The following is a 13,821-nucleotide window of genomic DNA, read 5'->3' on the forward strand; positions in this document are numbered from 1 at the left end:
AAGTGTATTTAGTTCTAAAAGGGGGCAGCTGGGAGTCATGGAACAACTGAAAAGAGGAATAGAGGGATTTGGTTAAAAAAAAGGGACATCCCTCCATAAGAGGAATAATTGGAAAGTATAGGACAAGTGAGTTGAGAAGCAGAGGAATTTGGTTCTTAAAGAGGGACAGTCCTTACAAATGAGGGGCTGTTGAATTTGGATGTAAAATAGGGACCATTGGATGGTATGGGATAAAACAAAAAAAGGGGGGCCACAGAATTTGATTTGACAAGTAGGTTTAGTTCTAAAAGAGAGAAGCTGGGAGGTATGGGACAACTGAGAAGAGGGACATAGGGATTTGATTCTGAAAGAGGGACAATCCTTCCAAATTAGGGGCTGTTGATTTTGGTTGTAAAAGAGGGACCATTGGGTGGTATGGGATAACTTTGAAAAGAGGGACCATTGAATTTGGTTTGAAAAGTGGGTTTCATTCTAAAAGAGAGAAGCTGGGAGGTATGGGACAACTGAGAATAGGGACAGAAAGATTTGGTTCTTAAAGAGGGACAATTGGAAAGTAAAGGGCAAGCGAGATGAGGAACAGAGGAAGTTGGTCTAAAAGAGGGACAGTCCTCTCAAATGAGGGCTGTTTAATTTTGGTTGTAAAATAGGGACAGTTGGAAGGTATGGGGTAACTGAGAAGGAAATTGGGGCCATGGAAATTGGTTCTAAAAGTGGGTTTAGTTCTAAAAGTGGGCAGCTGGGAGGTATGGGACCCTTCCAAATAAGGGTCTGTTGATTTTGGTTGTAAAAGAGGGACAATTGGAAGGTATAAGATAACTGAGAAGAAAAGAGGGGACACTGAATTTGGTTCTAAAAGTGGGCAGCTCAGAGGTATGGGGCAACTGAGGAGAGGGACAGAGGAATTTGATTCTGAAAGAGGGACAATCCTTTCAAATAAGGGGCTGTTGATTTTGGTTGTAAAATAGGGACCATTGGAAGGTATAGGATAACTGAGCGGAAAAGAGGGGACACACAATTTGGTTCTAAAAGTGGGCAGTTCAGAGGTATGGGACAACTGAAAAGAGTCTGGTTCTAAAAGAGAGACATTACTTACAAACAAGGGACAATTGGAATAGGACAATCAAGATGAGGAACAGAGGTATTTAGGTCTGAAAAAGGGACAATCCTTCCAAATGTGGTGCTGTTGAATTTGGTTGTAAAAGAGGGACCATTGGGTGGTATGGGATAACTTTGAAAAAAGAGGGACCGTGGAATTTGGTTTGAAAAGTGGGTTTCATTCTAAAAGAGAGAAGCTGGGAGGTATGGGACAACTGAGAAGAGGGACAGAGGGATTTGGTTCTAAAAGAGGGTAATTCCCTTGAAACAAGGAACAATTGGAAAGTAAAGGGCAAGTGAGATGAGGAACAGAGGAATTTGCTTCTAAAAGAGGGACAGTCCTCTCAAATGAGGGCTGTTTGATTTTCTTGTAAAATAGGGATCATTGGAAGGTATGGGATAACTGAGAAGGAAATTGGGGCCATGTAAATTGGTTCTAAAAGTGGGTTTAGTTCTAAAAGTGGGCAGCTGGGAGGTATGGGGCAATTGAGAAGAGGGATGGAGGGATTTGATACTGAAAGAGGGACAATCCTTCCAAATTAGGAGCTGTTGATTTTGGTTGTAAAAGAGGGACCATTGGGTGCTATGGGATAACTTTGAAAAAAAGAGGGGCCATGGAATTTGGTTTAAAAGGTGGGTTTATTTCTAAAAGAGAGAAGCTGAGAGGTATGGGACAGCTGAGAAGAGGGACAGAGGGATTTGGTTCTAAAAGAGGGACATTCCCTGTAAACAAGGGACAATTGGAAAGTAAAGATGGGACAACTGAGACAAGGGACAAAGGGATTTGGTTCTAAAAGAGGGACATTCCCTGTAAACAAGGGACAATTGTAAAGTAAAGATGGGACAACTGAGAAGAGGGACAGGGGGATTTGGCTCTAAAAGAGGGGCATTCCCTGTAAACAAGGGACAATTGGAAAAAAAAGATAGGACAACTGAGACGAGGGACAAAGGGATTTGGTTCTAAAAGAGGGACATTCCCTGTAAACAAGGGACAATTGTACAGTAAAGATGGGACAACTGAGACGAGGGACAAAGGGATTTGGTTCTAAAAGAGGGACATTCCCTGTAAACAAGGGACAATTTACAGTAAAGATGGGACAACTGAGACGAGGGACAAAGGGATTTGGTTATAAAAGAGGGACATTCCCTGTAAACAAGGGACAATTGTAAAGTAAAGATGGGACAACCGAGAAGAGGGACAGGGGGATTTGGCTCTAAAAGAGGGACATTCCCTGTAAACAAGGGACAATTGGAAAGTAAAGATGGGACAACTGAGACGAGGGACAAAGGGATTAGGTTCTAAAAGAGGGACATTCCCTGTAAACAAGGGGCAATTGTAAAGATGGGACAACCGAGAAGAGGGACAGGGGGATTTGGCTCTAAAAGAGGGACATTCCCTGTAAACAAGGGACAATTGGAAAGTAAAGATGGGACAACTGAGACGAGGGACAAAGGGATTAGGTTGTAAAAGAGGGACATTCCCTCTAAACAAGGGACAATTGGAAAGTAAAGGGCAAGCGAGATGAGGAACAGAGGAAATTGGTTCTAAAAGAAGGACAGTCCTCTCAAATGAGGACTGTTTAATTTGGTTGTAAAAGACAGACCATTGGGTGGTATAGGATAACTGAGAAGAAAAGAGCGGGCACTGAATTTGGTGCTAAAAGTGTATTTAGTTTTAAAAGAGGGCAGCTGAGAGGCATGGGACAACTGAAAGAGGGATTAGGTTCAAAAAGAGGGACATTCCCTCCATATGAGGGATACTTGGCAAGTATAGAACAAGTGAGATGAGGAATTTGGTTCTTAAAAGAGGGTCAGACCTTCCAAATGAGGGGCTGTTGAATTTAGTTGGAAACGTGGGACTGTTGGGTGGTATGGGATAACTGAGAAGAAAAGAGGAGCCATGGAATTTAGTTTAAAAAGTGGGTTTAGAGGGCAGTTGGGTGGTATGGGACAACTGAGAAGAGGGACGCAAAGATTTGTTTTTAAAAACCGGACAGTCCTTCCAAACTGGAGACACTTGGGAGCTCCGCTCATTACCAAAGCCCAGTATGGGTTTCCTATAAGCATAGCAGTTGCCATGCAAATAATCCTTTTATGCCCCAGTGACTGATTGTGCTTCTGGACAATAAGACAGACACATCCTATTATTACAGAGCTCTGTCTTCCAGCCTACGAGATATGACAATTTTATTTTATTTTTAAATCCCGAATTGTTCTCGTCCTGGTACAGTGCAGAAAGTTTGGTGTGCCTGATGACAGGTGTGATAATGAGAGGCATATTTAGCTGGGTAGAGGCAGGATACCCTCCAGGCAGAATGTACATGTGCTCCAGGCAGGCACCCAGCACCCAGCTCCCCTCCATCCAATCCAGTGACAGCTTCCAGTGACACATGCAGCAAAAAGTGCCTGCAAAAAACCCAAGACCCCCAACATAGAAAAGAGGAGGAGGGGAGAGGGCCCTTCCAGCCCCCCCTTCCCAACACCTCCTTCCCAGCACCTATCCCCTCCAGCAGCAGACTGGCCTGGCACTGGTGACAGGTGGCCGATCTGCCACCCTAGGTAGAGAAGAGTTAAAGGAGGCAGGCTCAGCCCCCTCCTCCTCCTCCTGCCTGGGTGTAAACAGAGGAGCCTCAGCCTATCATGTCTGATTGCTGCTCGCTGCTAGAAGAGAGAGCCAGGCTGTGTAACGTGATACATTATAGACTGCTCCAACGTGCTGCACAGGCTCTGCCATTCACTCACATACACCGAGCAGCCATAGGGAAGGAGCCGATCCCAGCACAAGCAGCACAAGGAGCAGCAGCAGCCTGGTCACCATCCCCTCCCATACACACACACACAGGCACCATCTCTCCATCCTCTACTGCTGGAATGGGAGGAGGCTCCCTGTGCTAGAATCTCTCCACACCAACACCATTAGCATCTCAAATGAGCTGGCTTTTTAACCCTTAGAGGACACCTACAAGACAAGACTTCACCAGAGGTAATTACAAAAAAAAAGTATTTTTTCTACTTTTATTTCTATTCTGCTTTTATGTTTGCAATGCATCTGTGATATGTGATGGATGAGTATTGATTGAGCACCTTATGCCATCCTTGCACAGCCTCCATCCCTTTGTTGCAGGATCCCTCTTCTATGTTAGTACCTAGGTGAGTGTGATGGTGTGCTGCAGTCCCATGTCCTCCTTTAGATCTGCTTCACCCTCCAGTCCAACCAGTGATTGTGATTGCCATGGTGGCACCTTGTCATGTAGGCTTCCTAATCAGATGCATTGCCCTGAGATTGTGCCTGCTCTTGAAAGGTCTGATTTGCCCCCCCCTTCCCCCCTCCTCCTCCAATCTCAATGGAGTGGAAATACTTTCTGTAATTGAAAGCAGATTCCCCCTCTAGTCTGCAGTGGAGCCAGCCAAGATTTTCATTCTTAAAATAAACCTTTTGTTCTCAAAAACTTTCAAATTGTTCCTGAAGCCGGCCAGAGGAGTTGTGTGTTTGACAATCCTTCACTGAGCCTGATAAATTGTATCAAAATACAGCTAGACTTTAAATCAACATGGTGTTGTCTGCTGGGCTTCACAAAGCCACTCTCTGGCCAAGAAGGTATGGGATGCCTGTGTTGGATCCTAGATGTCCGATGGTGGGGGTGTCTATAGATCTATGGATATAGAGCTGGATGTCTATAGATCTGCCCAGATATACTTGTCACTAATTGCTTGTCTGATTTTTATTTTTTATTTTTTTTCCCTCCCTGTCCCATCGGTTTCTCTTCTGTTATTTGGTTAAACTATGCACACCAGGTTCGAAACTTCACAGAATATTGAATTTAATTCAGAGTGATGGTATTTGTGTTTGCTTTTCATCTGCTCTTTATTAACTCTGCATTCCCCCCTCCCTTGGACATGGCTTTTAGAGAAAAGGGGGGGGGGGGAGGGACTATGCAGGCATTTTAAATTCCACTTTGAATGCACTGCTATGAAATCCTGCAGACAAAGACTTAACTGATTCTCTCCATGTGTATGTTGTGAACAATAGGGATCCGGTCAGGGACAAGAGGCCAGAGAGAATAAAAAAGAAAACGGTGTTCTTTTTTTTTTTTTTGGGGGGGGGGATTTGGAAAAGTTTATTTATTTATTTATTTGCAATTTCAGGTCTCACGTTTCCTGCTCGGCCTGGTCATGCCCGGCCATCTGCAAAGTGAGCAGAGAAAGCACTTACCCCTAGGTAGAAACCTTTTATGCGATGGCTGCTGTGTGTTAATAGGAAGAACCCAGTTTTATATTTTACTGGCAGGTTCTAATGTTGTTCCTCTTTAATAATGCATGACACTGTGTGCTTGTATATTCACCGAAGCCTCTGCTTGGCGGTCTGTGGATAGTTCTCTCCCTTGCGGTGGAAGAGTTACCCACCTGTACTGTCTGATCTCTATATAAAGTGTATGGCAGCTTGTAGAAATTAAGAATGGGTGCCTTTTGGAATTTGTTGGGGTAACTAGCATGCTCCCCCAACTACTAATTCTTAGGAGTTTGAAAGTTTGTGGTCTGCTCTTCTTCTTTAGGCTGGAGTTGATGAATAGCTTTGGGGAGATGGTGCAGATCTGCAGAATGATTTAGCTGGACTGACTTGCTTGGGTTTTTCTAAGTCTTGGAAGGGTTGTGCGTTTGTAGACTAGCTTCCCTTCTGGGGATTGAGTACTAAATAGAAGAAAAGCAGTATGGAGCCTATGATTAAAATCCCTGCAAACATCTGATATTGTGCACAAGGGGTGCCTGATGAAGTGTGACCTGATGTATACAGTGATTTATTTTACTCTACATTACATGTGAGTGACTCATGTAAGAGCAAAGAATCCATAATATACTTCTGGCTAGGGGGATCCGACGGTGCCTTTGCCTGCCAATGTCTTGTAGTTATTCTCTCTCCTGCAGTAAAGGGACCAATGAAACTTTTTTTTTTTTTTTTTTCTTAGGTTAACTTATTTGCTTTTACTAAGGCCTGTTTACAGTGCAGCCACAACTTGTTGGATCACGCAGAAGGTTTTAGCTTCTTGCAAAATCAAATACCTAATCTATAAAAAGTTGATTTGGGTGGAACTGAACTGAAATAATTATCATTGTTATTGGCATATATCACCATCCAGGTGCTGCATAGCAAAAGACTGACATAGCTTGACGGTGGTTTGTTAAAGCTTGACTAGGCTCTGCCAGGCACTTATACAACACTTGTTGCATTTTCACTTTGTCTGCCCTGCTTGATTTTCGTTTCCCTTTTTTTTTTTTTTTTTTTTTTTGTTTTTTTTTCTTAACTTTTTTGTAGAGTGTCTTTTTATTGGTAGTTTAGTTTTTTTGTTTTTGTTTTTATATAGCATTTTATTAATTTATTTACTCCTCTATGCTATCTCTCCATATACACATATTTGATGCCCAGTTTATTCCATATACACACATATCTGATGTCCAAGATCTTCCATATACACATATTTGATGTCCAAGATATTGCATATAGTATACACCTACTGTATTTGATGCCCAGATTATTCCTTATAATCAATTTTGATGTCCAGGGTATTCCATATACATATATTTGATGTCCAGGTTATTTCTCATAAACATATTTGATGTCCAGGTCACTCTATATACACATATTTGATGTCCAGGTCACTCTATATACACATATTTGATGTCCAGGTCACTCTATATACACATATTTGATGTCTAGGTTATTTCTTATAAACATAATTGATGTCCAGGTCATTCTATATACACATATTTGATGTCCAGGTCACTCTATATACATACATTTGATGTACAGGTCATTCTATATACACACATTTGATGCCCAAGTTATTCCGTTATTGTTTCTTACAAACATACTTTATGTACACGTATTTGATGCCCAAGTTATTCCATATACACAGTTTTGATGTCCAGTTTATTCTAATATACATGTTTTTTTATGCATGGATTACTCCATATACACAGATTTGATGTCAATGTTATTTTATATATATATATATACAGATTTGGTATCCATACTAATCCATATACAGAGGATCTGTAATTGCCTACCAATTAATAATAAATGTCTCTGGGTCCAATATGATTTGACTGGGTATTTGCATACCACTTTGTTTGAAATGTGTTACTTACCTCTCTTGTTATTCCGCTTTGATTAATTAAAACAATTCTTGAACAAGAAATTCATATATGAAGATTTGATGCCCAAGTTGTTCTAAATCTATATACACAGATTTGGTGTCTAGATTAATCCATATACACATATTTTATGCCCACGTTATTCTATATACACAGATTTGGTGTCTAGGTTAATCCATATACACATTTTTGATGCCCAAGTTACTCTATATACACATATTTGGTGTCTAGGTTAATCCATATACACATGTTTGATGCCCAAGTTATTCTATATACACAGATTTGGTGTCTAGGTTAATCCATATACACATATTTTATGCCCAAGTTACTCTATATACACAGATTTGATGCCCAGGTCACCCAAAACAACTTTTGCTTCGAGTTAGTTCAAAGCACCACCATGATAGGCCTCCACTCTTACCTCTTGGTTGGCACCTCAACCTCCATCAGACTGAAATCTTTTTATAAGTTGCTTTTAATAACTTTTTGAACTGACATCTGTACTTGCAATTATCGGCAATCAGCTCAAACACATTTGTTATTTTTGTAGGATGAGTGTTTTTGTATGAAATGGAGCTTTTTTTTGGGGAGTCATTTTATGAATGCATTATTTATCTACCAACATCAAGCACTATTGGATGCAGAGTTTTTATTTATGTGACAAGAATGTCAATGTATGTACAATAAAATGTACATTTAACATACAATACACATACAAAAACATGGCTTTCTTGTTTCAGCAGGAAATAATTGTATCCCTTTTTATCTTCAATATCTGTTCTAGAGTACAGATGATTTGGTCTAGGGCTCTGTATAAATTAAGATCAATTTAAATATACCAAGAGTAGACCACATTGCTGGTCCCACTAGTGAATGGTTCTTCTTTGATCTTCCCAGTATAGATCTGCCTTGCAGACATCACAGTTAATATCTAAAGTCATATTCTGGTTCTGCATAAGAAAAGAAACATTTTCCCAAAACCTTTCTCTATTGTGCACTAGCCGCTAAGCTTGTGTTTCAGAGAATATTTCCCTCTTACATTTTGCACATGAATTCAGTATCTTATGACCCCAGTGACACACATAAAAAAATCTGAGCTGTGCAGACAAAATTATTTCCCAATTTAATGTCAGGTATGGTTTCTTTTCTTTTTTTTTTTTTTTTTTTCTCTTCTTCTTTCCCTTTATTTATTTATTTATTTATTTATTTATTTTTTTATACCTAGATGGTTCACAGTTCTGCCAATTGCTTCTTCCTCCACAGTTTCATATGAAAACAAGTGCAGCGGTTTTTGTGACTTCAAACTTTCCGTTTTGACTTTCAATAGACTCCATTCAGGCAGACTGGAGCAGCAGAGAGCAGGGTCTGCCTGAATGCTTAGATCCTTGTGATAATTAATACTGCAAGATGGATTAAAATCCCACGTTCCAGGTATTTGTTCCCGGACAAGGTCCACTAGAAAAGCGTTGCTAAGCACCTGTCACCACGGCCGGTAACTTGAAGTGACCCAGTGAATGCACTTGCACTGAGCTATTGCTAAAGTGCATTTGAATAGGAGATAGACAGTTTGTGCTGAGAGTCTTGGAAAGAGGGGGGGAAAAAAAAAAACGTCTTTGATTGTCGATAAAAAAAAAAAAGCTTCTCAGAGGCATTTCATTCATTCATCGTAAAAGTCATGTAAATTTTAGCAATGTTGCCCATAATAGCCCCCTCTGCTGGGGATATTTATAAATTAGTGCTATACGTTTTTGCTGTATATTTTTTAAAATAATATTTATATATATATAGAAGCTATTTGTTTTTTCTTGTATCATGTTTGATTTAGTTTTTTCTTTTTATTTAATACAATTGTTTTTAGTTCCTGAAATGCAGTATATTTATATGCTAGGTTCACTTGGATTGTTACTTTTTTTTTTTTTTTTTGGTCACCAGATGCGTAGAATTTGTAGAGCAGCAGTTTTTCCTCCTACTCTCGAACAGTGAAATGAGTTGTAGTGGCTCTAACATGTGGTTATTTTTGTTGATAGATTCTTTAATCATTTTCAGCTAATTCCGCCAGCTTTGGCTGAGGCACATGTGGCGGGCTTTTAACATGCTTGCAGAAATGTCACATGTGACTAATGGCAATTAAATAGACATCAGCAATGATTTCATTGTGTGAGGTTTTTTTTTTTTTTTTTTTTTTTTCTACTTGCAGAACGTTGCCTTTTTTTTTCTTTATGTTTTCATAGGCTCTGGAATTCAAACTGCAATTTCATGTCTAATGTGCTTCACAACTATAATGCATCACGAGAAACCACATGATGATTTGCCAATTAAAATGTGTTTGGCTTCTGATTAATCCTAGTCATGGCTGAATTAGAGAGACCAGTTTTCAGACGTTGTGAGATGTTTTCTAGATTTTTTTGCTGAGATGCTTTTGCTGGGAATGGAATGTTGGCTTCTCTCTTCTAAAGATTGCAATAGAAGTATCCTTAATAAGTCTATAAAAAAAAAAAAAAAAAAAAACTGACTGCCTGAGATGTATAAATTAGCATTTTCACATACATACTAATAATAAAGTACTAATATGTGTAGAGAAGTTATCTATGTAAATATTATTATAAAGCGCAACGTCCAAGATACAATTCAGAGCAACCAATTCGCTTTTTTTCTGGGAAAAGAGTGCGTAAAGGGTCATAACTTGGTTGCTATGCATTATTGTATGTTGCAATTAAAGCGGAGTTCCACCCAGGGGCGTACCTAAAACATTTAGCACCCGGTGCAGATCCTATATTTGACACCCACCCCCCCCCCCCCCCCCCAGGCAGGCGGGCAGTGCACCACACATTGACGTCAAGTGGCATTAGGGTATTATACTGGCAGGTTAGGTTAGTTTAGGTTAGGTTAGGCAGGTTAGTGCCAGGTCAGGGTGTTATATAGTGCTAGGTTAGGGTGATGTATAAAGCCAAGTTAGGTGGGTATCTAGTGCCAGGTTAGGGTTGTATATAGTGTCAGGTTAGGATGATATATAGAGCCAAGTTAGGTGGGTATATAGTTGCCAGGTCAGGGTGGTCTATAGAGTCAGTTTTGGGTTGTATATACCCAAGTTAGGTTGATAGTGCCAGCTCAGGGTGGTTTATAGTGCCAGGTTAGGGTGATTTATAGAGAGGTTAGATCTGCATGTAGGGACAGTGTGCATTACTCATGTACAGCATGTCAGAAGATCCCCGGCCTGCTGTGGTCTCTCCTCCTCTTTCTTCTTTAGCTGTGGGGGGAGGAGTCTGTATGAGGAGTGGAGGAGGCAGCCACATCCGACCCCCCCGCCCACCACCTCTGGCTGCCTTGGAAGATAATGAATATCCCAGAGGGACAGCCTAACTTGATGAGATGACAGGTGGAGTTACAGACATCTTCCCCCACACCGCTGGGCTCTCTGCTGATCGGATCAGCTATTTACAAAGCTGCAATGACAGGGAAATTGCAGGGGTCCCACATGCACCTTGAGTCCTTGGGCAGTGCCTGTCACCCAGGGCAGACCACCCCCACCGCACCCCCTTGGTACTCCACTGGTTCCACCCATATTTTAATCTTGATCTGAATGGGTCTTATTGTTAGGCTATCCCTTGTAATCTGCCTCCCCTTGACCGCAGTGCTGTAGTCATCCTACGGTGCCCTCCCTGGCTCCAGGGTGATGTTTGTCATCGTTCCCAGGAGTCAGTGGGCATCACCGCAGGATTGCATTGCCATAACAGGGCAGGAACTTCCTATGTCTCCACCTGTTATGGCAACAAGATAATCTTCCGGTGTTACGCACTGTGTAGACTGCGCACACGCGAGAACGGGAGGTGAGTGCTGGGTATCTAGCAGCACATTATCCCGGAACAAACTCTGTGAACATAGAATCTCTCAGCAATCCAGAAAACAAATGTGAGTGAATAAAAACAAAACAAAAAAAAAACAGGTATTGAACGGTGATTTTTATTAATCACGCACATTAAAGTATTTAATGCAGTGCAGTAGAACAGGTGAAAAAAAAATATCTGGGTGGAACTTTTCTTTAACATATAAAAGATAATGGCAAAATATGCAGTCAAAACTGACATAGCAGATCAGTTTTAAGTGCATCCTAAATGAATACACATATTTTATGATCCACAGCTCCTGCTGTGCTTTAACAGAAGGAAAAACACAGAAGACAAATAGACTGTGCACTTTGCAAGTGCAGTAGACGTTCCTGAGAGCTTAGTGAAGTTGGTAATTTGTTCACTTTGTAAAGAATATCCAATCGGGTGCAAGGGAAAAAAAAGATGCATTTTTCACTTGGATGATGGAGATCAACGGAGCTTTACCACATTCGCTAAGCTCTGGGGAAAAGGCGTGCAACATCACTTGCAAAGTGCACAGTCTATTTGCCTTTAGTAAATCATCCTCTTTGTCAGAGTTTTGAGATTCTGTACCTCGGACCTACCTTGCTTCCTTTGTTTTAGACTCTGGGCCCTGTCGCTGCCCTTCTATCCTCTGCCCATTATCTTATATATATTGTGGGGTTGATTTACTAAAACTGGAGAGTACATAATCTGGTGCAGCTCTGTATAGAAACCAATCAGCTTTAAGATCTTATTGTCAAAGCTTAACTGAACAAACTGAAGTTAGAAGCTGATTGGTTACCATGCACAGCTTCACTAGGTATTGCACTCTGCAGTTTTAGCAAATAAACCCCTGTCATTTTCAAGCAAATTTTATAAACAGAAAGTATTTGTATGTACTTAAAAATAAGACTTTTATTGTCCAAGCATGGATGTTGAAACTATTTAGGCATGAGTCAACCTGAAAATTTTATTAACATTACTAGAATTATCCAAATATTACTTGAATTTCTGACCTTGAGACTTACCGTATTTATTCTTTCTTTTCTTTTCTGCGCAAATGAAAACTACTAATGCCTTCAAAAGGGAAAAGTTTTTGTTTGTTCTTTTTTTTTTGTTAAAGTTTTTTGGGATCAGCCAAAAACAACACAGTGAGACGTTCGCTAATGCAGTAGAAGCACATTCCTCTGTGTGTTAATGTTGCCAGAAAATCAGAGAAAGGGAAAGAGGCCATGGCTTTGAATGACTCCTCCGAGAGACCTAAGAAACAACTTTTGTTTTCTCTTTGACACAAACTGATTTACTCGGCTTGTACAAGGCTGTTAGTGGAGTAAATAGGAAAAAAAAAAAAATAGTTGTTCACATGGAGAAACTTTTGTTGGTCATTTGTTCATGGGATGTGTATGTGTGTAATTGTGTATATGCCAATTTATGTAGACGCATAGACATCATGCATTAAGGGCCAAAGAAGTGTGTGTGTGTGTGTGTGTGTGTGTGTGTGTGTGTGTGTGTATATAAACGGTTTGATCGCTTACTATTGCTAAACCTTTTGAGAAGAATCTTTACTTGGGACTGGTCTGTTTCCCAAGCAGTGGACTGGTTTACATGATCTTCCCTCTCCCGTCATCTTCTGGTTACCATTCCTTGGTCTAGCTCATGGGTGCTCAACCTGTGACTCTCTAGCCATTGTAGAACTACAAGTCCTATTATGCCTCAGCTTTTGGGAGTCATTGCTTGTAACTGTGTCAGCCTTGCAATGCCTCATGGGTAGTTCCGCAACAGCTGGAGGGCCACAAGTTGAGCACCCATGGTCTAGCTGTTCAGGCTGCTTTCACACTGGGGTGGGGGGGTCTGTTAGCGGTAAAGTGCTGCAAGTTTTATTGGTGCTTTGTGGCTGCTAGCAGGGTGCTTTTACCCCCCCAGCATCCGTGTTGTGGTGCTTCCAAAGCACTTTTCAGGCGTTTCGGACAAGCTGCCCATTCATTTCAATGGACAAGGGTGGTGTAGGAGCGCTGTATAGAGTGGACAAGGGTGGTGTAGGAGCGCTGTATAGAGTGGACAAGGGTGGTGTAGGAGCGCTGTATAGAGTGGACAAGGTTGGTGTAGGAGCGCTGTATAGAGTGGACAAGGGTGGTGTAGGAGCGCTGTATAGAGTGGACAAGGGTGGTGTAGGAGCGCTGTATAGAGTGGACAAGGGTGGTGTAGGAGCGCTGTATAGAGTGGACAAGGGTGGTGTAGGAGCGCTGTATAGAGTGGACAAGGGTGGTGTAGGAGCGCTGTATAGAGTGGACAAGGGTGGTGTAGGAGCGCTGTATAGAGTGGACAAGGGTGGTGTAGGAGCGCTGTATAGAGTGGACAAGGGTGGTGTAGGAGCGCTGTATATAGTGCTCCCAAACCACCTCAAAGATGCTGCTTGCAGAACTTTTTTTCCCATCCCACAAGCGCACCACCCCAGTGGAAAAGCACTTGGACTTTCACACTGGGGAGGCAGAGGCAGTTTTTAAGGCGCTATTTTTAACACTAAAATGCCTGAAAACTGCCTAAATAAAAGTAGCCTAAATATCCAATCACAGCTTAACTTTTCACATGATTGGATAATTCTAACAAATTTTTATTTGAGTGAAGATTCTCAATGTCCTTGGTGAATCAGCCTCTGTGTGTCTTTGAAAACCTGTGCTGTGCACCAGCAGAAAATAAATAGTTAAGGAAATATCCGACTGTTGGTTTT

General features: G+C 41.2%; 1 protein-coding gene across 16 annotated transcripts in view; it reads left to right on the forward strand.

Annotated features, from left to right (window-relative positions):
* The window catches only part of TENM3 (teneurin transmembrane protein 3), a 1,601,892-nt gene that overhangs the window by 948,188 nt on the left and 639,883 nt on the right, over positions 1-13,821 (forward strand). For 3 of the 16 annotated variants that reach the window (XM_077477265.1, XM_077477266.1, XM_077477267.1), the window contains exon 1: positions 3,760-4,078. The exons of the other annotated variants lie outside the window; for them this stretch is intronic. The gene's annotated coding sequence lies outside the window, so the exon portion shown is untranslated. Of the gene's footprint in view, positions 1-3,759; positions 4,079-13,821 lie in introns of those variants that run through there. 16 annotated transcript variants of the gene reach the window in all.

The sequence above is a fragment of the Lithobates pipiens genome, unplaced genomic scaffold, assembly GCF_037356315.1.
Source record: "Lithobates pipiens isolate NorthernLeopardFrog02 unplaced genomic scaffold, aLitPip1_a1.2 Scaffold_13, whole genome shotgun sequence".
Classification (NCBI taxonomy): Eukaryota; Metazoa; Chordata; class Amphibia; order Anura; family Ranidae; genus Lithobates; species Lithobates pipiens.